At 34.3% G+C, this 26,319-nt stretch overlaps 1 pseudogene; it reads right to left on the bottom strand.

Moving 5' to 3' along the window:
• Nucleotides 1-11,891: 11,891 nt before the first annotated feature.
• On the bottom strand, nucleotides 11,892-17,232 carry LOC143582879 (mitochondrial thiamine diphosphate carrier 2-like; annotated as a pseudogene).
• Between the last annotated feature and the right edge of the window lie 9,087 nt (nucleotides 17,233-26,319).

The following is a 26,319-nucleotide window of genomic DNA, read 5'->3' as shown; positions in this document are numbered from 1 at the left end:
CATCGAAATCCTCCAGCATATGCCTAAATACGCCAAATTTTTGAAAAACCTTCTTAAAAGAAAGGATAAGTTAGAGGAGCTTTCGACTGTTCCTCTAAATGGAGAATGTTCTGCGGTGGTTCTTAATAAAGTACCGGAAAAATTACCCGACCCCGGTGTTTTTACCATTCCATGCCTTTTCGGAAGTGACACGAGGTGTCAAACATTGGCCGATCTAGGAGCTATTATAAACCTCATGTCGTATTCTTTATATGAAAAGCTAGGCCTAGGAGAGCTCACCCCTACTCGTATGACGTTGTCTTTAGCCGATCGTTCCATTAAGTATCCGAGGGGTGTCGTGGAGAATTTGCTCGTTAAGGTAGATAATTTGGTTTTCCCCGCTGATTTTGTTGTTTTGGATATGGAGGCCGACGAGAGAGTTCCTATCATTTTAGGTCGTCCGTTTTTACGTACTGCTAGGGCAATTATTGATATGTTTGAAGGCAAGATCACTCTTAGAGCCGGTGATGATAGCGCTACTTATTTGGCTAAGTTCATGAGACATCCGAGTGGTCAAGACGGTCTTATCGATCCATGTCATCCAGTTTACTCGATAGAATCATTTATCTCGAGCATAGATCCACATCTTGACGATTCCCATTCGGTGAGAATTAGTGTGGGGAAGGAGCGAGAGGTTTCTAGTTCTCGAGTAATGGTGAAGTGTGTTAGAGAAAGAGGTGGTGGAAAACGCAAGTTTGAGAAAGTTTGTGGAGTTAGAAAGAAGAAAAGTAAGATTGACGAATGGTCAAATTGTGATTCGGTATCCTTGAGAGCATTGGAGTTCTACCGTGGTGGAGGAAGCTCCACTCGGTCCGCCACATGATTCGCATAGCATGGGTTCTTGAGTGAAAACTCAAGTGTAGAGTTTGTATAATTTCTTTCATTTTATTTTTATTTTCCTGGAGTCACTAACGTTAGTTTTTCTTAGTTTTTGTTTGCGTCATTGAGTCGTTTCAAGGATTCATCACCATCATTAAGAGAGGATTTACGAGAATTCAAGAGATTCCATGCAAGTTTTACACGTCACAATAACATGAAATGAGCATAACAAATACTTGGTAATTTTCTGGAAAATTTTCTAAGGCAAAAAGGCTTCAAAAAACGTCAAAACATTCTCTCAAAAGTGCCTGTCGCGCCGCGCGACGGGGTCTTTTCTTTCCCTCCGCGCAGCGCGGACCATATGTGGCCAGAAGAGGGCGCCGCGCCGCGCAGTCTAACCTTCACCCCCCCCCCACAGTCGCGCGGCGCCTAGGGGTATTTCCAGAAAAAAAATATTCCTTTTTGCCCTTTTGTTTTATCATTAGGGTGTGATTCTTTTTGTTTAGTTTTGTATTTTGAGTCATGTTTTAAAGTTTAGTTGTCCGAGTCTTATGTAAGTCATTGAGTCACTAACGTAATTTTTGTAGTTCGACTTTGTTTTGTGTTTTTGAGTTTTGTTAGTTTGACGATTGTATGAGCTAGAGAGACGATCTCCAAGGAATAATTTAATGAAAAAGACAAGTGTGGGGATGGAGCAGCTGAATCGTATACTTTATATTTTTTTATATGCTGCTAATTATTCAAGTTTTATATATTTTGTGGGTTGTTGAAGTATTTTAATTGCATAATATCTATCATTATGATAAGATACATTTTAGATATGTTTGTTTTATTTTGTTGCTTACGTTCGTGGATGAGGGAAGGAGTTAAGAATTGCTGAGCACGTTCGTAGTTGGAGGGCATTCTGGGAAGAAGACCTTGGCATCATGTTTTCATTCGCATATTACCAGCTAAGTCTTTTCCATTATCTAGCTTATTAACCTTTTTATTTTGCTTTTATTTTTAATTTTTAGATTTTAGTTTTTTGTAGTCCGACGTTATTTTATTTCTATTTTTATTTTAAGTCGTCATTATCCTTGCATTGAGGACAATGCAAAATTTAAGTATGGGGATATGATATTTGAGTCATAGTTTAAATTGATTTTGCTTTAAAAATTGAAAAATGTTTTAAAAATGTCCCTTGAATCTAGTTTTTTGCGTTAAAGTAGGAGATGATGATACTTATCGGAAATCGGTTTTTCAAACTACTAATAATATGAAATAAATAAAAGAAAACGCACTTAACTTGGGATGTGTCGGTAGGCTCAGCCTTGAAAATGAAAGGGCAATTTGATAAAATAGTCAAAACGGAAATCTTTTGTGGGTAAAACGTTTTGTCCGTGGAAGATAAGTAATGAAAGGTCGAGCTATACTCAAGCCTCAATTATTGGTATGAAAAGTGGAAATATTATAAAACTTTAAAAATCTGAATACGTTATCATATGATGTTTGGGTAGGTTTAACGTTAGAGTATGCCGTGTAGCCTGTGATATAAATCTTATGCTGCTAGTTTAGTGTTTTACACCTCATTGACGTATGGTTTTATAACCTTAAATCTTGTATTGATGGGATGTTTCAGGTCCGGAGACCATGGGTCTGTATGCAATCTATTCATCTAGGTATTCACAATTCCTAAGTGGGGTTGTGGATATTTAAATAAAGCTAAAAAGAGCAAACCCTTATAAGTCTTTAAACATGATCACAAAAGTACAAATACACTACAGACTTGATCATCCACGTTGTTAGCCATGTGGGGTCCCCTTGCTCGCGTCTCATTACCATTAAGAAACGGACCACAAGGGACATACTACATGTAAGCCCTACAGATGAAATTTTGCATACTCACCTATGGTGATGGTTCGTTGTATTGCTTGATAACGGGGGTATGTCATGTGTGGGGAACACTAGCTATTAATTAATTGTACCTTAATCGTATCTAATGGCTGCTTGGTATACTTTGATGCTTAAGCTTAGGTGGATAACTAATACCCTTGATCGTCTTAACTATTCATGAAAAAAAATAGAACAACAAAAGTTTTAATTCTGCTAATTTTGAGGTTTAAGTCAATTTGGGGTGGTATGGTCCGGTAAAAGCTGAAAATAAGCGGGTCTTAATTGTGTAAACCACTGAGTAATATTATTATTGGATCTTATTTGTCCCGGTAAAAATTAAGGCATGGGTTTAAGTGGACAACAATATCGGTGATCGCGGTTTTTGCGTTTATCTGAACTTTAAAAATTAACCAATATGTTTTTAAGACTGTATTTTCCGATTCTGACCCAACTGCATCAGACTTTTTCAGGGACGAAAAAAGAGCAAGTGTGGGGATATTTGATATACATCTATCTATACATCTCGAATCCCTTGTAAAGTTATATATATTTAAAGCTTTGAGTTCGTTTTAGTTCGTGTTTTGTTAATATTTTATTAATTTAAGTTTTGAGTCAAGTTTATTGTATATTTATCATGTTTCAAATCTTTTGGTATCTTGCATGTTAAAACCTAATTCTTTCTATCATTTCATGTGAAGTTTAAGTTCGTGTTTGCTCGTCAATGATTATATGGTTTAGATCACTCATGTTTTGATTTGTTTTCTTTATAGATTCATGGCTTGAGAGTCAAGTAAAAGAAGGTCTAGAAGGTTCCAATCGTTGCTTGGAGTTCAAGGAAGAGATCTAGCATGATTAAGCAATAAAATAACAAAAATATTCGAGCTCCCTCCTGGTACACGCCGCGCAGCGCGACCAGGGAGGCCAAGCCCGATCGCGCGGTGCCTAGTGCCCCTGATCAGCTATTTTTCGCAAGTTAAGGCCCGTTATGTGATATATAAATATATTTTTAAACCTAGATGGGAGGACAAGTGATTGCAACCGTTTTTGAGTAAAAACCCAAGAGATTGAAGGTGTTTTGAATCTAGGAATCAAAGAGGATCAAGAAGTCTTTCAAGGAGGTGTTCAAGGATCAATTACCAAGGGTTTTATCGCTCTAACTTTCATTCCTTGTTCATTGTTTCTATTATGTCTTTCTTCTTAATTTTTAATACTTGTTTGGGATTGTTTTTAATAGTGATTCTAAGCTAGGCTTCATGTCTACCTAGGTTTGATGAACATGTTTTACGCTTGATTCTTGCTTTGGACGATTGTTTTGATTATGGTTTCGTTATATTAATAGTAAAGACTTGATTTTGCTTTCATGATGCATATGAGTGTGTATTATCTTGGTTGATTATTAACTATTGCTTCACATAGATCTTTTATCTCTTGATTGTGTTCTTTAGATTTAGGGTTTATGTTTAATCATTACTTGGTGCTTTGATTATTGTGATTGAATAGGCCTATTAGATCATAGAAGTTTGTTGACCATTGATTAGGATTTTGAATGTACTGCTAAATTTCAATAGCTATGAGGTGAGGAGTTGTTCATGTGTCTTGGTCAATCGCATTCTAGGTTAGATTAGTGACAGTATTCTTGCCTGGTTATTGTGTTGATCCTTGTTCATGATGTCGTGTTTAGTTTATCAAGTTATCTAGGGTTTAGTGTTTCGTGAGATTGCTTTCTTTAGAAATTATTAATTAACCCTAATTGATGACTATGAGGAAATCAATCCAACTGATTGTTTAATAATCTAATATTCATTACTTAGGATTTTACATGATGCGATCGAGGGTCCTCTAGGGTTTGTAAGATGAATATATTTAGAAATCAGTTACCATATCATGTTGGTTTTCCATTGCTTGAATATTGTTGATACATGGGATTCTTACCTAGGTAGATTCCTTCTCTTATTGGTTTCAATCTTGTGTTTGATTGCTTGTTTTCTAGTTTACTTGTTTATTTACTTTCGTAGTTTAATATTAGTTTAAAAACCCCCTTAAAACATTAATAATAAATAGTCGTGTCGTAAGTCGAGTCTAATTAGTTAATTTACGTAATTTATAGAGTCCTGTGGGTTCGATATTCCGGACTTACTTAGCTTTAGTACAATTGATAGGTTCACTTGCCGGTGTTTTGTGTAATTGAGTCTTAAGTCTAGTTTTTATTACTTGTTTAATTTAGTTAATATTTAATTGACTGTTTTAGCACATTACTTATGTTTCTTAATCTTGAATAAACAATATTTTAACTATATCCTCATGTATATAAAATTCTATGTTTGTTAATTATAAAGAAACATTATTTTTACTATAACCTTTGTATAATTTGATCAAGATCTAGGTTATCCCCCCGACAAGGGTATAAGCCATGATATAATGATAAAATAATAACTTAAGCAGAACCTCTACCTTACACGAGTATTTGGAGTTTATACACCTAAGCTTGTACGAGCAGCACTTCCACTTTACGTCTCGAACTAGAGCTTAAACCGTTAGAATCTCGTGGCTTGGCACATACAACGAGAACCGGCACGTAAAACGAGGTTAACTACGTGTAATTGAAGGTTTTTGGTGTGAGATCGTATGTTCCTTGAACACCCCCCCCCCCCCCATTTGTAGCCATTTTTGTGCTCCTTCACGTAACACGAGGGAACAATGTTCTGGCCATTCGCGTAGCGCGAACCAACTCTTATATTGATGAGTCATCGTCGGGTTACCACGTGGTCTGACACATGATGCCACGTGTCACCCATGCATGATGGTCACTTCATGTAGCGCAAAGTAGTCCTGAGCTGTTGCTTCACGTAGCACGAACCAGTTAATCCTCGGTTTTACCTCAACTCCTTCGCGTAGCGCGAATAGCCGGATCTTGGTTCGTTCGCGTAGTGCGAAGAATCAAGAATTCAGACTTTTCATTTTTGGTCCTTGTACTTTGGTAGCTTGTCACATCTGGTTCTAACATCCATCTTCCAAAAATACTAAAGCGGCTTTCAGGGATGTGAGCGTGTGAAATGCATTGCGCCCATCGCCCAAGCCCGTGTGCCCCGGGTGCTTCGCACCCTCTGCTAGAACCACTGGTAGCATCTTGGCATATAAGAATATTAATATGAAAATTCTTCTTATAAAAAGCTTTCAAGTTTTATTATCTTTCCGTGTGGGATGGATTTCTCTTTCCTATTTATACTAATGTGGGATGCTTCTACTTTCTTCCTTCTTTCCATTACTTATCTTGAACTTCCTTATGGGATACTTTTATTTCCTTATCTAGTTTTCCCATTACTTATCTTGAGAATATTTTTGATCCTTCAGTTTGAATAAATTGTCAAATTTGGTTCGAATTTATTTGGGATGTTACATTGTATACAATACTTATTTATATCGTTACGTATTAGAGAAAGAGTTAGCAAATAAGTAATATGACCACAGTCACAGATACGGTCGAGTGACAAATACCTTCCGGCAATTTCTAAGCATGCAAATGTAAAACGTCTTAATATTGTATTGTAAAAATATGTCATTTACAAATGAATGTACTCACAAATATTTCTCGTTGATCAAATGTTTATAAACATGTTTCAGGTGACTTGTTGTGAAGAAATAGAAACAATGCTAAGGGAACTCTAACTTAAATAAGTGGCTTGTCACCAGAATAGATAAATATATTTTTTTTTTGTAAATTAGGGTTTATCTCTATAAAACTATGGTTTGTATAAATATGGGTATTATCCCATGTTTAAGAAATAAAGATCAAAGTGTTTAAATTCGATCCTAATGAAGTTTTCCACTGTCAAATCTTTTAATAAACATTGGTACCACTGTCCGTGTTCACAACCCCGCTCGGGGTAAGGGATCGGGAGTTGTGACATCATGAATAACAGTTTTATACATACAACATAGAAAATCGAGTATCGCAAATATCAAATATTGTAATGCTCCAACAGTACTACAATAAAGTAAGGGCCTTTCATAGGAACTCCAAAATGAGGAATTTTTCGACCCAGGGAAAGGGAGTAGATAGAGGCTTGCATTTCGCTAAGCTAGTGCATTGAAGAAGCTTTGACAAATAAAGTTGCTTAGATAAGTGTAAAGTGTTATAAGAAAGGTGGCATGCACCCACAGTAGCTCAGTTGTTGAATCACCTAGATACAAAGTCAGAGAGCTAGCAATAAGAATATTTCAACATATAAACTAACGTAAGAATATTTCAACAAAAAAAAAAGATCCTGAAGTAATTGAAAAATGAACATACCAAGTAATGCCAAGTGTCAAAACATATGTAGAAAGCTTGGAAAACCAAGCTCTCGGAGCTTGCTAGGCCATAAAGTGCTATGGCGTCTTTATAGAATTAGTTTTAATTATCATTCCTTTAAAGCCATGTAATGATTAATGCCCCAAAAGAGACATTTTCCGTCACATCATCACCTTTTTAGTCAAAAACATGTGTAATAGATGATACCCCTTCAATGATTATCGATTCAAGACACATTTATTGTAAAAACGTGCATGCCCTTATAACGCCCCATAATGCCTCGGGGGGTGTGGGGACTTTATGCCTTTATCCAGCCATATAATACATTTACAATGCCCTATTATACATGGCTAAGTAAATGGGCTACTTCTATTATATTGTAATTCATATACTAAAAATCTGTTTTTTTGTTTGTTAGTTGGTAATTAATTAATTGATCAATGAAAGAAAGATCATCTTAGATGCAAATATTAATCTCCCTCTCTTAAGTTACTATAAATGGTTTTCTTCTATAGCAAGCAAACATGAAGAAATTTAGGTCATAAGGTAATGTGCTACCCAACGCCCTTAAACTTATAGACTAGTTAGATTATGTTTGGCAAAGAGCTTTTAGGAGCTTTACTATAATCTTTTAAGAAAGGATTATTAGATTAAAATAATCTCATTTAATGAGTTGGCCAATAATAATCTCACCTGAATGATTTTCCACTAATAGTCCCACCTTTTCCATGTTTTTTTTTGTTTTATGATCACCCGTTAAAAATAATTAACAGGGTTAACTTTTTGCTGATGTGGCTATATGAGTTGGCATTTAAAAATCCAACGTGGCTTTTTTTTCTTTCTAGGGTTAATACGTGACATCCCTCACCCATATAACCCCAAACTATATATTGGAGCCCTAAGTCTGCCGCCAGAGTAGCTACGGCACCACCTCTGCCGCAAGTGTGTCGGAATCAAGTGAATGAGGCAAAAAGCTTGAATTCTGAGAACTACCCAGTTGATTATCAACAATATTATCATTTTGGTGTTGCTCAAATTGACCCAATTATTTTGGGTTATGCTCAAAATTCACAATTGAAGAATTAAGGTTTGTGTTTCTTGGTACCCGGAGTTGTAGTGGGTTTCCACGCCGGAAGCTCAGCAAGTTCATCAATGGCAGATTTAGCTTTCTTAATAAGCCAGTCCACGGTTTTACTTGGCCGGTCATACCCAAGCCGGTCTTGCACGTCTAAAACTATATCGCAGTATGCGCAGACATCCGTACATGGCGGTCTCTTGGATGTTTCGGCGTACAGACCTTACTATGTCTATCTTTCCGGCCAGTGGACCGTACAAGAAGATAAAAAACTTAATTTTAGATAATAGAAAAAGCCACGTTGCATTTTTAAATGCTCACTCATATAGCCACATCAGCAAAAAGTTAACCCCGTTAATTGTTTTTAACGGGGGATCATAAAACAAAAAACATGAAAAAGGTGGAGTGCCATAGGGAAATAACTCAAGTGGGATTATTATTGGTCAACTCATTAAATATAGGATTAATTTAATCCAATAATCCTTTAAGAAAAAACTCATATTTATTGAAAAGTCTTGTTTGGTTAGAATACCTTGAAACTTTTAAGTTATGAGAAAAAACTTGAAGCTAAAAGCTCCAACTATTAGCGTTTATAAAAAGCTACAAGCTTTTAGCATTTTAAATATTACAATTTTGGTACTTGAACTTTCATCACTTTTTGTTAATTTAGATAATAATTTCATATTTAACCCTTATTCAAAACAAACTACCCCCCATGACTTTTTAAAATGTCATTAACTTTTTCACACGTTAATATTTCTTTAAACAAATTGCATCATAAAAACGCGTATTTTATTCTCTTTAATTTGAGTATCATATTGTTATACTTATTTAACTTTAAAAAATTAGCATATTATGTGATTAATTGTTAGGATCAGCAACAGTTGAGTCACGCAAGCTCTTGTCATGTGTAAGACCAAATTTGGGTCGAAACGAGTCGATGCAAAAAGGGCTAATTTAGTTCGGTTCGTGTTGGTATAGTTTTGAGTCTAAAATGGTCAAGTCAGAATAGGTTTGGGATTAGAGCGGTGCACCGCGCAAGCACCCAACTAGTTTTATTAAAAGCTCCAACTACTCTGCCAAACACCTAAATATTTATAAAAAGCTACCTAACAGCTATCAGCTACAGCTTCCAGCCACCAGCTAGCAGCTTCTAGCTACAGCTACCAGCTAGTTTTGTCAAACATACCCTTAGTCTTGTTTGGTCCCACCTTAACAGCATTCCCCAATATCTAACATATTTAAAAATCCAACTATCAAAATGATCATCAAATAAAATTTTAGATCATTTATGTAAGGGGCATTTACATATTTCCCCTTATTAAGTGTCTTAATTACACATTTCCCCAACTTAAAAAATACAAATTACATATTTCCCCAAGAGTTGTTCAAAATTTGATTTGAATTCGAAACATTCGAAATTCGACTCGATTCGAATTCAAATATGAAGGTTTGAATTCGATTTCAAAATATTCGAATTCAATTCGATTCGTATTCGACTATAGTAATCGAATACGAATCGAATACGAATTCATGATTTTTTATTCGATTCGATTCGAATTCAAATTATATAATATATTAATATATATTTAATTTATTAATTTTGGTCAAATCCGTAAATAATAAATGCCCAACATAATAATTAATCACAATAACCCATACTGATATTTCTTAATTTTGCAATACTTAATTTTGTACTTATTATCATGTGGTAGTGTAACTACTTGAACTTATATTTATGTGTTTTACTATGGTTTTTGAAGTTTTGACATATGTGAACTTGAATCAATTCGAATTTATTCGAATTCGATTCGAATTCGAGTTTCAAATACGAATATAATCGAATTTCGAATATGGGATATAATATGAATACGAATACAAATCGAATAATCCAACTTTTAAACGAATACGAATCAAATACAACCAACAAAAAAATAAATTATTCGATTAACTTGAAAATTCGTTATTTGATTCGATAAACACCCCTAATTTCCCCACCCTTAAACATATATATTACATATTTCCCCATTTCATTAAAAGTAACATATTAAATGACCATATTACCCCCATATATATTTAATAAAAAAATTGATCAAATCTCAAAATAAAAAGTATTACATTTTATTTGATTTTTGTCCTTGTTCATCTTATTACCTAACTCCTCCCTATCTTCATTTTCTTCATATGAAACTCATCTATCATCTTCCACCTCCAATATTTTATGATTAATTTGGCCAAAAGAACACTCAATCACCCATTTTAGAACCCTAATCAGAAACTTAGAACCCTAATCGAAGTTGCCGTGGGAAAGGGTCTGCGATGAGAGGTAATACGAAATATATAAATCTAAGTAGAACCTAATCGTTGTCTTCTTCACCAACACACTTGGCGGAGTAAGAACGGACTTGCCGAAAAACCGTTTCAACTTTATGAGGGACTTCTTCACGTTGCGCTTTATACTAGAAGATGTTTAGAAGTGGAGATAAATACGCGAATTATTTGTTTGGTGATCTGATTAAATTTTGTTTCGCTTTTGATTCGTCTGAATAGACAAATCCTATCGGAAATTTTGGGTTTGAGTGTCAGAGGTCGAGAGGTTTCTAGGAAATGAGATGGTGATGTCGAAAGGACCACAATTCGGCTTTATAATCGAGTTTTATTAGCTACAAAGGTGAAATCGATCGGAACCGCCGAAGTAGAGCTCGTGGTTCCGGTAAAAGTAGTGGTGGATGACTGGATCTCATGGAGTTGATTTTGATTTACCATGGAGAAAATATACAAATGAATATAAAAGGGCAAATAGGTCATTTAAAAAGAAAATGGGAAATATGTAATTTGATTTTAAGGTTTGGGGAAATATGTAATTAGTAGGCTTAGTAAGGGGATAAATGTAAATATTCCTATATGTAAACCTTAAAATTGAGATGTTTAAGTTTATAAAAGTCCACTCTCACAATCCACGAACCTTAACCTCTACAACCACCAAAGCACGCACTCTATAGTAAATGGTCCTTGGTCTCCTCTCTCGTGACTCGCATATGCTTTATTGACCTCTAATGGCGGATGATCTTATGTACATCGTTGTAATGTGTCACGTCATTGTAATGTGTCACTAGTAGATGCACGTTATGAGAATGAATGAATCTTACAACATGATTTGGGTGTTGTGCTATGGATTAGATGTAAAAGGATGATCGTATTTTGTGACCAAACTACGTCACGACTATTGATTGTATTAATCAAAAACAAAGACCACACTCTCTATTAGGGTTTACACAATTTATATAGCAAAACAAACATGACCCACTACAGCTACAAAAACATAAACTAAGAAAAACACACTCACAAACTAGTAAACATACCCATGACCTAGGCCCACTACTTTGACACCATTAAAACGAAACATGTGATTAAGTAGACAAACTATTGCTGATTTGTATCCATGCCCCAAACATAACCAAGAATAACCTTACAATGGGGTCTCTCAATTATCCAAAAACACCTCTTAGTTAAATTACACGGATTGAGCTCACTTTCATCGTTGATGCTGTAAATGTTGATGTAAGGTCACGCCCGTCGAACTAAGTATTTTTGCAAGAGATATGCTGAGTAGGTTTGATCCCGTAGGTCACACTCCATGTTAATAAGCTTGATTCAGACTTCTCTTAATTCAGCTTCTGATCTATGACACCAAACAGCAGTATTAAGCGGTTTAAATTTTTTATCTACTCTCCTGACTGTATAGCTAGTTATATGAACTCGTTTTACAAATGCATAAACGACTGACGCTTTAAAGAAATGAATCATTTCTGTTTCCTGAAATTACAATTACAAATTTCAGAATCAATCTCTAAGTTTTATTGAAACTAATCCTATTGCAATCCATTCATTCCCACCGCTACCAAAATTATATATATGACAAAATTATAATCAAGTTAAAATAGATTCCACCCAATCAGATGTATATTTGTATGCAACAAATGTTACGGCCCCAGCAGGTGCAGCCTTCACAATAGAAGGCACGATCCCCTTGTAAAGTCCGGCCCAGCCCTCCTTTTGCATTATTCGCTTAAGTGCATCATACATGTTTCTATAAGCATGAGTCTCAAGCCGAGCCCCATATCTTGGATGTCTTTGCAATCCTTCAATCTGTAAATACATAGCCAGTAAAATGAAATCTTGGGTCAAAACTCAAATTAAATCTTTTATAATATTTGTTGCAAATGCAGAATCTGAAGATGTTGGTATCAGAATTGTAAAAGTATTACCTGAAACCGCTTCTTCACAACATCAAGGGGATGACAAACAGCCTTTAGCACATGATCCAGCAGCAAGCCCACATACAAAAAGCTGAAAACTTGACAAAGATTCTTCGTTTAGTGATGAATCTGCAGACCGACGTGCATTCCAGGCCTAAAACAATAAATCAAGTTGCCTCAGATATTATACAAATTTTTTTTATCTTTTTCAAATACAAAGAAAAAATTTTCATGTTTTCTTAGCCAGGATAGTAGGAAACAAATAATAGCAAGAGAGAGAAATAATGTAATACCATCGTCCAACGTTTAAAGGTGTCGTGTGTACCAAACTGCAAACCAGCATAAGGAACAATCTCAACTAGAGTAGGTGATAATCCAGCATACAGCCCACGAAAACCCCGGGTTTTCATGATGTCAACAAACGCAGACCTCATGTTTGGATATATCTGCATAGATAGAAGATCCAGTTGTGAGAATAAACTATAAAAAAAGTTCAAGATAATTGATGCACTTGTAATTTCGAATGATGTGAAAATATTAAATTAACTATAATATGATTTAAGACTCCTGGGGATGTCTTTGAACACGTGAAAAACTTCTACAAATGAAGCTATCAATATCACACATAAAATTTTCAGGCATCGACTGTGAACAAGTGTAAATCAAACAATACTGCATCAGAAAATGCTCAAAAAAACACACCCGTTGTTCCAAATTTTTTGCCCACAAAGAAAACGCACACAATTGAGATATGTACAGATGCAACGTTTAGTAAGCCCAACTTCAATTCTAACGGTTTAAGATAATATTGACTTGCAAACTATTAACTGAAGATAGGGAATGTAATTAATCGCTGAATGAAAACTAATTGAAATTGTGTATTTCTGATAGTGAACTATTTCGGGACAAATCATCATTACGAGATTCAATGTCAAGATGAGAACATAAAATATATAAAATAAAATAAAAACTTTACCTAAAAAAACTCAAAATATATTCTTTTATCAAACACTAAATAGACATATTACTAAATCAGGTTACTAGGTGAAATATAACATAAAAATGTGTACTATAAATTAAGGGTCTAAACCAGCCAAGCTGAGTCTAGCCCGAGCTCGGGTCATTTGTTAACTAATTCATATACACTTATAATTATTTTTAATATGCATTTTAATCATTATTTTATATAGTGTTATTTAGTTATTTTATCATAACTTTATATGTAAAATTGATTATTATAAAACTATAAATAATATATCAAACAAAAATCATATATATAGTAGTCTCGTTTAGGCCCACAAGCCAGCTCGTGCTCAATTGGTGAAGCTCAAACTCACTCGTATATTGAACAAGCTTAGTTTTAGCTCGAGCTTAGGCTCGGGCACGTTTAACCTCGGTAATTCGAGCTTCTAGCGAGAGCCGATCTCGAGTAACTCACGAGTGTTTTCGTTCATCATCACCTCTACCATATTGATTTGAAATGATAAAAGCAATACAACTAAAAACATAAACCCACTATTCACATTTTACTACAAATAGCATCCAATAATTAACACTTGCATCATGGGTTGGTCTCATATACACTTAGAATGTTCATTATTTCAAAAGAAGTGAAATAAAGCATATAGAGCTTCAAATTGAGTTTAACTAAAGTTATCCTTCTGCAATTGATAAATGTAAATACGTAATAATAGCATTTTTGTATGTTTCTATGATCATACCTTTGGCCCCCCTTGTGAAGCTAAAATGGTCCGTAGTAGATCAAACGGACCCAACTGTAGCAGCACACCCGGCTAGGGCCCCACTCATGAAAGATAAGTACGGACTTAAATGAATATGATCTTCTGCATGACAAATAGATACATATTTTGGAAGTGTAAGAAAAAAAAGTGATGATCAAGAAAATCAATAAGAATATATATTTCATGTTTACCAAGTTTCATATCCCAAACTGCATCAATTCAATCTAAACTAAATTTAGCACTTTCATACATTCATTGCCATCCAATGAGTTAAATGACAAAAGATAATCACATTATTAGCCTTTTAACTATGATCAATCAAATAAACTGTGCCTCAATACTTTCATAATATAGTATTATAACTTACACGTCAAGATAATTGGTGAGACAATACCAATTTCATACAGTAAGCATCGTTAAACTCAACAACCTTGAAAATCGTAAACACTTCATCGCTCATAAAATCCAGTGTCAATCTAATTAAACTCTGGTAACCTATGAGCCCTGCCTTATACAATAACAAAATCCTATAAACTGACTGCTAAATTTTTAACCAGTCAGACAAGAAGTGTACAGACTAAAAAATGTTTAGGTAAATAAAAAAGATGAACGCTGTTTCAAAGATCCAAATTAATGTATACCCGATTTTGAGGAACCAGAAGCAAATGTCTTCACTTTATGTAACACCGCGAACTGTATGGCAGTGTATGGCATGACCATTAAAAGTGCTGGAAGATTACCACGCCAAAATCCCTGAAAAAACCATGTCAAGCATAAGAAGAAATGAAGAATATAAAGAAACATATAGCTTTTTAAAAGATCAAAAAAAATTTGTAGAACTTATAAACTGTAGCATAAGATGCGGCTCACGTCTAGATAAGATACATGGTAAAAGTAAGTTAGGTACATAAAGTAGGCATAGCCGATACAAACATATGAAAGTTAATTTGCAATGTAACACATATCATAATACAAAGACATTCCTACAAATAATAAATATTTAAATATAAATCGTGCAGCCAAACACAAGAAAAAAATAGAGTGCAAATTGCCTTATCCTCGCAGAGTTCTGAGAACAAAATTCTTTTTATGCATTAGCATATTCAAGGTACAAGAGTTTAGAATACTTTAGCTTATTATTTGAAGTTCAAAAGTATGAGACACAAAACTGAATTATAAGACCATGTACATGGCAAAACAATCATCTGTAAGAAATCATCAAACCTCAGTGTAACAAGCTTCCAACTAGTGTAAACAATAATTAGAGATGTATGATTTCTTAAGAAATCATTTACAAAACAGCAAGCCTAGATAAGATACATGGTAAAAGTAAGTTAGGTACATAAAGTAGGCATAGCCGATACAAACATATGAAAGTTAATTTGCAATGTAACACATATCATAATACAAAGACATTCCTACAAATAATAAATATTTAAATATAAATCGTGCAGCCAAACACAAGAAAAAAATAGAGTGCAAATTGCCTTATCCTCGCAGAGTTCTGAGAACAAAATTCTTTTTATGCATTAGCATATTCAAGGTACAAGAGTTTAGAATACTTTAGCTTATTATTTGAAGTTCAAAAGTATGAGACACAAAACTGAATTATAAGACCATGTACATGGCAAAACAATCATCTGTAAGAAATCATCAAACCTCAGTGTAACAAGCTTCCAACTAGTGTAAACAATAATTAGAGATGTATGATTTCTTAAGAAATCATTTACAAAACAGCAAGCCGTGAACTAATGTACATAAGTCATAACTACCCCCCCCCCCCATCTTTTGGCCTCCACGAACCGACATAGCAACGATCATATAAGCAATTACTTTCCAAAACTTGAATGATCATCTAAAGCATTGAAGTTACATAAAAGCATCCAGAGTACTAGCATAAAACCCGTACCAAAAAGCCTTCTTCTCTAAAGATATCTTTGGATGCTTGAACCATTCCAGTATATTTTGAGGTGCCATATAAATTTTTGCTAAGCAATGCAAACGAAGTAGTCGGTTCCAGTTGAACCTGCAAACATCATCAACAGCTTTTATGTTTTCAGTTTAACTTGATCCCATATATCAACTAAAAATCAACATCGAAATAGCTTAAAGCTAAAACACTTGCTGCTGGAAAAACAAATCAGAACCTACGATAATTAACCCATAATCGGTTGACTAGAATAAATTTAGTATCTATTTTCCAAAGCCTCTAAGTAATTCGGTTGAGTAAATAAATTTAATGTCCATTTTCATTATGTAATGAAATCAAGAACACTTGCTTTACAGATAAAGTTAACAAAATTCCAAATATTACATTATGCTACTACAGATAAAGTTAGCATTAAAGCAACATACTGCCTCATCAAAGTAGCTTAAACTTGAATCTATTACAAGAATAATAATATGAACTGTCATACTTTATCATTCCTTATTATTCCCAGAATAACATAGAGCTTTACAGGTAGCACAAATAAGTTGAGGAAATAATATTAAACAAAAAGTAGACCTGGAAGCGTATTGTAATAACATCTAGTGGCGAAGTAACGGTGCGAGATATAGCTCCTGACAGCGAGCCGGCCGTGGCATTAATAAAAGCGGTTTTAAGTTGCCCTGGCTCTTCCATCTCCCCAAATATCAGCAAACCTTATGCTAAAGCCTAAATAATAAATACATTAAAATAATTACAACTTGCATCAATTATATTCATATGAATATGAGAATTGGCATCAAGTTCTGAATCAAAAGTAACAGAATAAAATAAGCACAGCTTATATACTAAAACCTATACGTAATAAGAAAAAATAATAATAATAAATAAAAACAAGCATAAATTGGAGGTTGCAGCGGTTATATGGATATGAAAATTAGATTAATTGTATAAGGAATGAAAGAGAATCGAATTGAAGAGGTTGATGATAATAATATCAATATTAATAATAATAAGAGGTTGAATTGGATACCTGAGAAGGAAGGAGAAGAAGAGCAGGGCGGCAGCCGCCATTAATTAATTATTCAAAAGTAAGTCGGAGATGCCAACGGCGGCAAGGCAATTGGGAGACAGACAACTTTTTGAGAGAAGAAGAGGTCGGTCCGATTTGCCTGCCTTCGCGTCAATGCCGTAAATATGTCTGACTCTTGGCTTGGTTTCACGGGTCACCATTTGGTATTTATAATAATAATAATAATAAGGTCCCAAAATAGTCATTTGAAAAGAGATTCCAAAATATTTAAGATTTTCAAAATACTCCCTATAAACTTATCTTCAACGTGATATTGGTAATTGTGACGTGAGATTTGTTAACCACTCACAGTGTGACACGTATAAAGATACGTGAAAGTTACTCCTAAATCTGTCTGCGTCGATAGTTTTCTGGTCAAAATCTTTTTTCTGAAAAACCATGGTTTTCGAATTAAAGTTATCGGCCCCGTTAGTTTTCAAAAGCTATCGGTTTCCGCGTTTTTTTGAAACTCATCGCCTCCGACGCATTTCAGGTGAATTTCATCTTTTTTTGCATAAAAATAAAAGTTGTCAGAAAAGATGGGTTTTGTTAGAAATTATTTAAATTCGATGGTTTTTATATGAAAGTTATCTTTTTTTGCATAAAAAGAATAGTTGTCTATAAAACTTTTTTGAAAATCATACGCACCATCATTCACCACCACCACCAACCGCCCACCACCACCCACCGCCATCATCCACCACCACCACACACCGCCCTTCACCGCCATCATCCACCACCACCCACCGTCATCATCCACCACAACCACCCACCGCCATCATACACCACCACCGCCGCCATCATCCACCACCCACCACATTCTTAACACTTGCCATATTTTTAAAACTTTTATGAATCATTTTAGGAGATTAAATTCATTAGGAAATTATCGTTTTTTAAAACTTTTTTGAAAATCATTTAAAAAGACTAAATTTATTGGAAAAGTATCGTTTTTTGTAACTTTTTGAAATTTCTGGTAGGAGACGAAATTCACCTGAAATGCGTCGGAGGAGATGAATTTCAAAAAAACGTGAATTTCGTCTTTTTTTGAAACTCACGGGGCCAATAACTTTAATTCGAAAACCATCGTTTTTCAGAAAAAGATTTTGGCCTGAAAACTATCGGCGCAGACAGATTTGGGAGTAATTCTCACGTACCTTTTCACGTGTCACACTGTGAGTAGTTAACAAATCTCACGTCACGATTACCAATGTCACATTGGACATAAGTTTGTATGGACTATTTTGAGAATCTCTCTTCAAATAGACTATTTTAGGAATTTCCCCTAATAATAATAATAAATTATTAATGTTAAAATCAAAAGGGAAATAAAGGAATGCAAAGTTTTTAAAAGAAAATAAAGATGTATAATGATTTAACTAAAAAGTAAAAACTTGATTCTCATGTTATCGTCTGTGTATATGGTTTTTTTTTGAACTTTTAGTTAAAAATGCGTAATGATTTAACTAATAATACAATTACTCTTTAAATTGTTTTTATTATAAAAGTGAGTTGGTGAATTGATTGGTCGGAAAAACCTATGGTACCACACCCCAAGCCATTACGTTCGTTAACAAAGTAACCCGCCTAAATGGGCTCCTTTCTTTTGACGCCAACTAGAATAGTTTGGCTAGCTTTGGGAGACACTAACATTGTGAGGTGGCTTAAGGCGTCACCCACTACATACAATCTTACATAATAATATTTTTGTACTTTTATAACTTACTCTTAATGTTTTTTTAAAAGTTGGTAATTTAATGAGCATGTCAAAAAAAACTAGTTACTAGTTTCTTTGTCAAACTTTTTTTTAAAAAATGTGTAAAATATAACATGACTAGCTTTTAAACCCATGTATTATACAAGGTTAACATTTGTTGTTTATCACATGTATTCTAATCGTCATCAAATATGAACAATTTAAGATAATGTCTGCTAGCTACCCTGGATAATGCAATATATAGTATCCATGGGAAAATATCCATGGAAAAAGATTGGACATCAAAAGAACAAATCAACCCTAGAAAAAGATTATTTTTTGTTATTTTCTACTTGTTTAACTTTTATATTTTTACTTATTTGATTTTCAATTAATATTTTGCTTTTAATTTCCTGACTATTTTATAACTCAATTGCTAAAATGATTTTGACACGTAACCCATGGATAGTTAAAATGAATGAGATGAGAGATTAGAATATCACAAGGGAAATTGGCTATTTTATAACTCAATTATCAAAATGGTTTTGACTCATGATCCAAGGATAACTGAGATGAAGGTGATGAGATTAGAAAATTATGAAAAAAATATAGGCTAGAATTGGATTTGGACTTGACACATAAGCCTCATTATTTAATTTTATTATAATCGTAAACTAAGATAAGATTTATCAACAAATTGGTTTTATCAATGTTACATTTTATATGGAAGACATGCATTAGATATATATGATATTCAATACATAACCAATCTTACTATACGATTAAGCAAGCAATGGTTTCCACATGTTCTCTAACTAGCCCATCCACATAGGATGCATTAGATATAAAAGATATTTAAATAACCAATCTTATTATACTGTTAAAACAAGTAAGGGGTTTTCACATGTCCTTTAACTAGCTCATCCACATATAATGCCAATTAGACAATTTATACATAATTAGCCTTTATAATTTAATTCAAATACGTCCAAATCTGCTTAAAAACACACGGACCCGTGATCAATGATATAACCCGTTTTGGAAATATCTTTGTACTTTAGACTACCCTAATCTCACAAACTCTCCGCTATCCCTAATCGGCATTCCCCTTCAGGTAATTCCGATACTAATCTAATTAATTTGTTCAATCCCCTTCAAGGTAATTCCGACACTAATCTAATAAAGTCTGAACTTTGTAAGAGTTTTCGATTTGCTTTATTTTTATCGGTTGCCTTTAATGGAAATGAGAATAGATAATGATAATATATCATATTTGCAAAGTTCTTTTATGAACTTGATTTCACCGGATCATAATGGTTGGTCAAACCCAAAACCCTTTCTGTTCATGGATTCGGTGTGGTAAATGCTTAAAATAGTACCATTTAAATAATGACAGAAAAAGCTTTAAAATGTATCATTTGTTAACTTATAAGTCATATACTCTTGATTTGGGTGTCTTCTGGTGATGATTTTTATGTTATTGAACTTTGATCTCTATCACTTGTTGGAATATAATTCGATTTTATTTTGCAGGCTGTGATGATAAATTCAAAATGTCTAAAACATTTTGGAGGCTAAAATATATGATAATATGATATTATTTTTCAACAATGGCGGCTTTAAATTGTTTCGATATGAGACAATACAAGATCATAAATTTCCACTTCTGGTACGTTTTATATTAAGTTGTTTAATCATTTAGCATTACTTACATGTTTTTTTTATAAAGAGTATGTTTAAATTATATGCATTTTATTCTAACCTATAATTATTATTTTAGGCAAAGAACTTGATTTGGAATCAATTGCTAGTGTGGTCTACTCATAAGTTTTGATTTCAAATCAAGAGTTTAGTTGACGACCCTTCAAATCAAATTTTAGATTTGTAAACACCTAACAAATAAGCTATAAAATGATTTTAATACTTTATTATTCGACTGGAATATTTACAAATGTGGTATGTTGTGGCAATTATTTTTGATTTGTAAACACCTTAATGTGGTATGTTCTCTCCATTTAAAATGTTTATACTTGTACAGTAAAAGCATTGACTGGAATATTGACAACTGCTTATGTTTTGTGCGAGACTCCCTTGGTTGAAACCATTGAAGGGTACAAAAAAGAAGAGAGTATAATATCTGAGCTATATAATGTTTGGACTTGCCTAAGATGCATAATCGACTTGTAATTTGGGTTGAACATTAGCATCGAACAAAGTGTGTCTCATTATATTCTATTATCAAAAACATCATTATGTTAATACATATGACATCTATTCTCATTAAGATGGAAACTTTTTATCATTTATATCTAGCAATTATTTAAAGTTTAATGGATATCATTTGTATTTTCTTAATTATTCGTCTCGTGTGTTTGGCCTGATTTTAAACTTTGTCTACAACGAAATATGTGGAAGCTTATGAGTGATTTTATATTTATGATGGAATTTATATTAATGTTTCTTATAACTTTATATAGTTTAGTAAACAATTTTCTTGCTTATTTATTGTTTGTTTTATTATTTCAAATACTAATGTTTCTTATAACCAAATGGTATGTTCAATCGTTTCATAATATTACTATCATTGTTCCGCTTTAACGCCTCCAAATCCAATCTATTTCAATACAAAAACATACTCCCTCCGTCTCATTATAAGTGCCATAGTTTGAATTTTCAAGTCTTTCTTTTGCAACATTGACCGTAAATATTTTTGTTCGTGTCATATAATACTTGATGAAAATTATATCAATGTAAAATACATTTAAAACACAATCCATTCATATATGTTACATCAAGTATTATATAACACAAACAAAAATATTGTCGGTCAAAGTTAAACAAGAAAGACTTGAAAAATCAAAATATGACACATATAATGGGACGGTGGAAGTAACATTTATGTAAAATCATGTGTTTTTTTACAAACACAAAATTTACAAATTGTTCAAAATATATAACCATATTTATATAGTTGACGTTTTCTATAATTTCCGCCCATGTGAAACATGGGTTTCTAACCTAGTTATAAATAAATAATCATGAAAAATGCATAAATATTTCTATGATAATATTTCATTTTTAAGGCTATGAAGAGAAATGAGATGTGAATAATTTTGCAAATGATGTGATTGGCAAGTGGACGCTATTGAAGCTTTTTGTTGCAACTACAATGGGAAAGGATTTGACATTCGTGCATGTCATACGCGAATTTGCATTCACTTTAAGAATTCAAGATGGGAATTTTTAGATACACTATGTGGTGTTTAGGAAACACCCACCCATTAAGCCACGGATTGGTCGATCCGCCGCTTATGGCTTGGGTGTTTTTGAAAGTTGTTTTTTTGTTTTGTTATTTTGTTGTCTTTTTTGTCATTTTATTATGATTTTGTCATTTTATTGTCTTTTTTGTTATTTTATTATGATTTTGTCATTTTGTTGTCTTTTGTTTTATTTACCCCTTATTTTTGTTTTGTTTGGTTTGTTTTTTTGTGGCTCGGGTGTAACCGTTTCTTGATCGGTTTTGGAAGGTGACAACGAAACAACAATTTTGTATGTCGGGTGAAAAGGAACAAGATTTATATAATAATAACGACTTATGTTTGTTTTCTTTTTTTGTATGTCGGGTGTGGTAACAGAATTTTTGTTTGTTTTAAACTAATAACGAAACAACAATTTTAAAATTGAAAACGAACAAAATAAGCATAACGCATAACCAGGTTTATAAAATAATAATAATTAATAAATTACGAGTTCGAAAAAAACAAAAGAGTTCGGGCAAAAAGTAACAGCATACAAAAAAGAAATCTAAAATGCGGCACCACCCGCGTCGTCATCGCTCCCCATCTCGTCGAAACGTGGCGCTGGTACTGTGTACTGGGCTCCATGCTGCTGGGCAGACAAATAACCAACCATCCAGCTCACTTGACGCTCTAGTCTCCGTAGGCGGGAGTTAGTGGCCGCATCCAAACTTACGGCGCGATGTGTACGCGGAACGCGCTGCGGGTGCTGATGCGGTGGCTGTTATGAACACGATAAATTAACGTTAACAAGATACAAAAAAATCAAACGATAAAATATAACGTACCTGATCACCGTCCTCCATGTCCTCATCAATGTCAACCTCGGCGCCCTGAATATCCACCTCCGGTTCCTCGATTGGCAGAGGCTCAACAAGTGGGACCTCTACGTATGGGCCAGAATTGAAATTAGTGACCAGGTGATACTGGCGCCCAATCTACTTGACGATTTGCATGCCATGTGCCCGTCCACGGTCTAGCTCTCGCAGCAGAAGCGGCGGCTTAATGGGTTGGTCTTCCAATAGGTGCTCGTAGCCCAAAGACAACGCAATCCGCGTAACGAACGTGCCACCGACCAATTTCCCGCGGCCCTGCCTGTGCGAGTAAATGGCGAAGTAGTCGCCGAGACAGCGAGCTAGGTTGCAGTGTCTCCCCGTAAGCAGGCATCGCAAAAAAAAAAAGGTCACGGAGGTTGCAGTGATCTACCCCCCCCCCCCCCCCGCGTGACGACCCTGTACGGTATGAGCAATAAGCCTGTGTAGGTACATGTACAAAAAAAAAACAATAAAATTTATTATTATATTATATTATATTATATTATATTATATTATATTATATTATATTATATTATATTATATTATATTATATTATATTATATTATATTATATTATATTATATTATATTATAATACTAATATAATATAATATAATATAATATAATATAATACATATACGTGTACAAACCTGTGCAACGGGTCCCTGATGGCTGAGGCTTTGGCATCTGGCTTGTATTCTCCTAGGGGGGTAGTAGGCCAAGGTGTATTGCTAATCGCCGTCCAAAAACGTCTAAACACGTCATCTGGTGATTCGTGTATGCTCTGCGTGTAAACAGGGGCGGTTATATCCTCAATTGTGTACAAGCCCAGCGCAATGGCAAACTCCTCCATCGACAGATAAAGCCAAATCTCAAAAATACGGAACCGAACCTCCGCCTTACTGGTATCCGCACCCTCAACCAGCATCAGGACCTGCAAATCTCCCTCCGGGCGTGGCCTGAAACAATATTTACATGTTGGTTAAATCTACTTTATTTATAAGTTAATTGAAAAGGAAAAAAATACCTAAAAACGAACGTAGAGTAAAACTCTAACGTGAGAGCCCGGTACGCTCCATGCTCTGCGGTAAACAATCTCTCCCCACGGTGTATCATTCCCAACAATTCTTTCTATCCTGTCTTCTGCCCGAACCATATTTATAAACTCCCTAGACAAGGTCGAGGAAGGTTGTGGCTCCATTTTCCGAAGCTGCGTAAACCGGATTTGATAATCGGACTGCGGGTCAAACCTCAAATGCTCGTAAACATCAAGTACTTCGTCCCCAAAAATGTATGTATCCGCCATCTATGTTTAACACATAAATATAACCGGTTATTGTCAAACCCGTAAGCCAAACCCGTTTCCTTATCAAACCCGTAACCCAAAACCCGTTTCATCATCAAACTCGCCCGTAAGCCAAACCCGTTTTCTAACCATCCCGTAACCCAAACCTGTTTCACTAACAAACCCGTAAGCCTAACCAGTTATCTAACCATCCCGTAAGCCAAACCTGTTTCACTAACAAACCCGTAACCCAAACCCGTTTTCTAACCAACCCGTAACCCAAACTCGTTTCATCATCAAACCCGTAACCCAAACCTGTTTTCGGGTCAAAACCGTAACCCAAACCCGTTTATCATCAAACCCGTAACCCAAACCCGTTTATCATCATACCCGTAACCCAAACCCGATTTCTATCCATCCCTTAAACCAAACCCTTAAATCAACCAGTTTGATTAACAAACCAGTAAACCCTTAATCTAAATGAACACCTATATCGAAATAGAGTAAAACAGAAGTGTCGTAGTTACCTTATTGTTGCCGAGTCGGAGTTGGTGTTGTTAAAGACAGAAGAAGTTCGGGACTATTGGGGGATGGCGATTAAGGGTTTTTGTGCGAAATATGGTGTTGTTTGAGATTGAATGTGAAAAATGATGGTGGGCGGCGGGTTAAGGTTGTGTTTAACTTTGATCCGCGGCTTATCGCCCAATCCGCCGCTTAGTAGTATTTTTTTTTTAATTTAAGTATCTAAGGTATAAATAAATTTTATATAAAATAATTTTATATATTCATAATATATAAACGGAATTATACTAATAAAAACAAAATTTTGATATGGAAGCAATACTAAATTACAAATTTGAATATATAAACGAATTGAAACTAATAACAATTAACAACACAAATTTGATATTAAACCAATAATAAATTACAAATTTGAATAAATACAACAAAAGGCACTGGATATTACATCAAATTCTATACGGAGACTAATTTCTAAGATCATCTTCTGATAAGCACTCCAAAAATAGCATCAACACAGCAGTTTTTTGGCGTGGCTCTCCACTCACCGGCAAGCAAGTCACCGGAATCCGTGTCGGCCCACGACTACAGGTTTGCCCCACTAGAAATGGGGAATAATCAATCATTACGCTCGGGTATCTTGGCCGACAGCAGCTCCCCAGCCACCCGGAATGTCAATTCCAGAGCACTCCTAGATACACCGGAACTAGTACCGTATACAGGTACCGTTATGCCCGCATATCTCCGATATTAGCTGGCCCTTGCGATTTATCATGCAAGGCGACTGTTTGTGGGGACACCGAATTCATCAAAGATCGGTGCCATCTTCCTTATTACATTGGAAAACCACCCCATGGAGGTTGATACGAGACTTTATTATTACAGAGCTACCAATGCTTCCTGACACAATCACCAAAATCCCAAGTAAAGGACACTTTCGGGATATATGAAGGGGGACTACTACTACTAAAGTGTTCCGCCTGCTCACGGCAGTTGCACTGGTAGCTCAAAAGTTCAAAATAGCATCTACACAGTCACCACTATTATTTTTAAAATATATGTAAACAACCGAATGCAAAAAAACAAGGTTGAAAAATATATATTTTTAAAATCTATTTTATATATATTATTAATGTATATATATTTATATATATATTTTTAAAATCTATTTTATATTATTATTAATAAATATATATTTATATATATATTTTATATATATTACTAATAAATATATATTTTTAAAATCTATTTTATATATATTATTAATAAATATAAATTTATATATATATTTTTAAAATCTATTTTATATATGTTTTTAAAATCTATTTTATATATATTATTGTTATTTTGTAATAATAACGGACTCCAAAATAACATCTATGCAGCCACCACTATTTCAGAACGAATTATTATGGCTACATAGAAGCTATTTTTGGACTCTGTCGTCATTATTTTCCGCCAACATATGGTTTTATCTGGGCCTTTATTTTGTAATAATAACGGACTCCAAAATAACATTCACACAGCCACCACTATTTCTGAACGAAATTATTATGGCTGTGTAGATGCTATTTTCAGACCCCGTCGTCATTATTTTCTGGTGGTGGTGGTGGT

Source organism: Bidens hawaiensis, unplaced genomic scaffold (assembly GCF_021521415.1).
Source record: "Bidens hawaiensis isolate Kalapana, Puna unplaced genomic scaffold, B.hawaiensis_p1.1 tig00032039_1, whole genome shotgun sequence".
Taxonomy (NCBI): Eukaryota; Viridiplantae; Streptophyta; class Magnoliopsida; order Asterales; family Asteraceae; genus Bidens; species Bidens hawaiensis.
Note: the sequence above shows the minus strand (reverse complement) of the source record. Positions and strands in the feature narration are given on the sequence as shown.